We start from the raw sequence: 4,682 nt of genomic DNA on the forward strand, positions 1-4,682 counted from the left end.
TCTTTAGAGACCGCAATTTCCCTTCCCACGTGGTTAAAGATGCCCTCCAACGCATCTCATCCACATCCCGCACCTCCGCCCTCAGACCCAACCCCTCCAACCGCAACAAGGACAGAACGCCCCTGGTGCTCACCTTCCACCCTACCAACCTTCGCATAAACCAAATCATCCGCCGACATTTCGGCACCTCCAAACAGACTCCACCACCAGGGATATATTTCCCTCCCCACCCCTCTCCGCCTTCCGCAAAGACCGTTCCCTCCGTGACTACCTGGTCAGGTCCACGCCCCCCTACGACCCACCCTCCCATCCTGGCACTTTCCCCTGCCACCGCAGGAACTGTAAAACCTGTGCCCACACCTCCTCCCTCACCTCCATCCAAGGCATAAAGGAGCCTTCCACATCCATCAAAGTTTTACCTGCACATCCACTAATATCATCTATTGTATCCGTTGCTCCCGATGCAGTCTCCTCTACATTGGGCAGACTGGGCGCCTCCTAGCAGAACGCTTTAGGGAACATCTCCGAGACACCCGCACCAATCAACCAAATCGCCCCGTGGCTCAACATTTCAACTCCCCCTCCCACTCTGCCGAGGATATGGAGGTGCTGGGCCTCCTCTACCGCCGCTCCATCACCACCAGACGCCTGGAGGAAGAACGCCTCATCTTCCGCCTCGGAACACTTCAACCCCAGGGCATCAATGTGGATTTCAACAGTTTCCTCATTTCCCCTTCCCCCACCTCATCCTAGTTTCTAACCTCCAGCAACTCGATCCCCTGACTTGTCCGGACTTGTCCGACCTGCCCAGCTCCTTTTCCACCTATCCACTCCACCCTCTCCTCCCTGACCTATCACCTTCATCTCCTTCCCCACTGACCTATTGTACTCTATGCTACTCTCTCCCCACCCCCACCCTCCTCTAGCTTATCTCTCCACGCTTCAGGCTCTCTGCCTTTATTCCTGATGAAGGGCTTTTGCCCGAAACGTCGATTTTGCCTGTCCTCGGATGCTGCCTGAATTGCTGTGCTCTTCCAGCACCACTGATCCAGAACCTCAAGAAGTGTGATTAATTGTCAGCCAGGATCTGCATTGGCATTAAAACTCGAACTATGTAACTTGTTTAAGAAAACTTTTACAGTGAACAAATGGTTTATTCATTTGTGTTGTAGACCCGGAGTGAATTATACTTCAGTGCAATCACACATAGTTAAGATGTTGCCCCCGATCATCTTTACCAATCATAGAGCCATACATCATCAGAGGCCATTCAGCCCTCACATCTGTGCAGACCCGGTGAAAAGTCTAGCAAATTATTTGCGCTCCCTTTTCCATGCAAATTTTCCCATTCCAGATATTTATCCAATTCCTTTTGAAAATGCTGAGCAAAAATATTACATTTAACTATAGGTGTTAGAAATCAGAAACACAATCAGAAATTGCTGGAGAAATTCAGCAGCTCAGGCAGCATCTGTAGAAAGAAAGCAGAGAAAATGTTTCAGGTCTGGTGACCCTTCTTCAGAACAGTTCTGACAGCAGTTAACTCTGCTTTCTCTCCACACTTGCTGCCTGGCCTGCTGAGTTTTTTCAGCAATTTTTTATTTTGATTTCCTTTTGAAAATGTTTATCAAATCTGTTGTCACAGTCCTTTCTTGCAACATATCCCAGGGTACAATAACTCACTGACAGAAGTGTTATTTCAAACTCTTGTATCAATAACCTTAAATCTGTGAGCTCTAGTTACTGCCCCACCTGCTAGTGGAAGCAATTTCTGCTTATTTACTTTATCAAAAAGCCATCATGATTCTGAACAAATCTATTAAGTTTTCTCTCAACTCAATGTGGATTAATTTCAGCTTCTGTTGTCTTTTCATGTAATTGAACGTTCACATCCCATAATCACTTGAATAAGTACAAAACAGGCAAAAAAAACCCTCCAAATTGCTCATTCCTTAAAAGTCAATTTCACAGGAGATCAAAAATCACATACTAACAACGACAAACACAGACAAAGGACCCATTCCAGATTTTCAGTGACATTTTTCCCAAAATTCACTCTAATCTTTCAATTAAATTATTGCATGGGGTGTGGGGGAAAGCCTCAAATCGTTTGCACAATATTTAAAATTTAATCCAAAGATGTGTATTCATAAGATTGAAGGAAGGCAACCAATAGGAAGATACAGCAGATGTTGACTTCTTTAACAGAATAATTTCAAAATGGTACTCTTGGTGTCAATTTAATTATCCCAATATTCACAAGCATATAAGCTTTTTATTTAATGTAATTTTATATAACTAATATAATTTTAACCTAGTTGACTTAATGTGTCTATGGTATGCTGAAGTGAATTTAAAACAGTTGCTTTTACATCCACATTTATATCAGTCACATAGGATAAAGTAGGCAGCAAGGGGCAGATAACATCTAAATGCTCAACCTAGAAACTGCTTCTTGCAATATTAATGAGCAACTGCTTAACATTTTTGTTTATCATTGCTCTGTAATGCATTTAAAATGAATATGGCAACATCGCCATTACAATAACAGGTAGGTGAGGAACCATATTTGGTTAAATATGCATTGTTGTGCTAAACTTATACTGAATTATATTTCAAATCTGGGACTCTGTTTTCTGGAAACGATAAGTCTAAGGGATAGCCTGGTGGAAATTTTAAAATGATAAAAGTGTTTGATGAGGTAGAAATTGGAGAATTTATTCAGGGAATATTATAAGTAAATTTCAGGGGATGGGCAATAGCCTAGTGATATTATTGCTGGGCTGTTAAACAAGAAACCCAGGAAATGTTCTGGGGACCTGGGTTCAAATTAAGAGTCTAATCGTGACCATGAATCCATTGTTGATTGTTGGGAAAAACCCATCTGTCCTTTAGGCGAGGAAACTGCCATCCCTACCTGGTCTGGCCTACATGTGACTCCAGACCCACAGCAATGTGGTTAACATTTAACTGCTCTCTGGACAATTAGGGATAGGAAATGAATGCACCAGTGACGCATCCACCCTGTGAATGAATATACATGTGAAAGATACAACAGCTGCTAATCAATCCATTTGGGAGTTCAGGGAAAATCCTTTAGCCCGGAGAATGCCGACAGTTTGAAACTCTCAATGAAATGGTGTAATTGTGACAAATAGCACAGATACATTTAAGGGAAAACTGAATAAGCACGTGAGCGAGTAAGGAAGAGAAGGAAATGTTGATCAGGTTAGTTGAAATAGGACAGGAAGAGTGTTCCCATTTGCAGAAAGGGCACCCCTGTCCTGGGTGAGGGGTCCTCCCCTTTCTTTCTACCCTTTACCATCCAGGCACCTCTCCACCCACCGCCCACTCCAATCATATTATACCATGGACAGCATACTAAGTCGATAGACTGAACGAGGCTAATGACTTTCAATTATTTATTTGAATATCACAGGTAGGCTGCTGATTTTGGTGTACAATGGAAGGGGTTAGCTCATGGGATAGGCAAGAAAGTGGTGAGCTAGTCCACTGCCCTGCTTTACCTCCTGAACTCCATAGTTAACTCCTTGTTATGCAAATCAGAACAATTCACCTGAAGATGTCATCTGCTCACAGTTCTTCCACAGTAAAATGCTTGTGAGGAACATCTTGGAATTTTATGAGGAAGATTGCACGTATGATGGTTGACAAAGTAGGGAATACATAAGGCAAACAAGTAACTTCTGCATTGGCTGTGATATAGAGAACGTTTTGCAGCAACTGGCAAAGCAAGTGGACAATAAGATGATAGTCAATAGCTTCAATTGAAGAGCTAACACCAGCAATGGCAAATAGGGTGAATGGCTTCCTTCTTGTCTATTCCTATAACAACATAGCACTTTGTTGTGACTGCCTGAAACATCTTTGAATGTTTCACATGACAATGACTGAGTTTGAAGTGTGGTGATTATTGTTCCTGAGGAAGTGCACATTATCGGCAACAATGATCAGCTCATGTGTTTCTGACGGTGTTGGTTGAAAGGAGATTGTGTCCAAAGCACAGAGACTAAACCCCATTCTGTTGTGAGATACTTAATGTCTAATTGACCCGTCCAAACAGGATGTGCCTTGCTCAAGCAAAGGGTCTAATAATTGAAGCTTGAGAGAAACATAAAATAAATGGATAATTCGCTATCAGACATTTTACAACGTCACTCATGGTGAAACCCCACCGCTATGATAGAGAACCTTTCTAAAACTCATGGAACGAAACTTTTGCAAATAAAGCAAATACAAAGGCATAGATCTGAAGGTCTTTATTCTGCATTTTCTTTGTGTACACAGTAATATATTCATAAGTTATGTACCTCCTTTTGATCTTCAGTCCTTTGTAATGTAATGTGGAGTGCTCACAGCAGCCTGTAGTCAGACAGTCGTGACTGAAATCTGCACGGATGGAATCGACACTTGAAAGAAATGTTTTATTTCTGTCAGAGCTTTGAGTTGAAATGCTAATATTAAAGCTTTCAAATGCTTAATGTGTTATTAGATATTCTGTCATTTTGATGGTCATGTTAATCAATATAACAATCTTTTAGTTTCTTTGATCTGGGTGACACCAGCATAATTGGCATTTACTGCCCTTTGCCTAGCAACTGTGTGATGACATTCGAGGGTCTTCCCCATGAACTGTTGTCTCTCCTTCTTTTAGTGATGGC

The sequence above is a fragment of the Chiloscyllium plagiosum genome, unplaced genomic scaffold, assembly GCF_037043375.1.
Source record: "Chiloscyllium plagiosum isolate Xiang-an unplaced genomic scaffold, Cpla_swu_hap1 HiC_scaffold_31, whole genome shotgun sequence".
Classification (NCBI taxonomy): Eukaryota; Metazoa; Chordata; class Chondrichthyes; order Orectolobiformes; family Hemiscylliidae; genus Chiloscyllium; species Chiloscyllium plagiosum.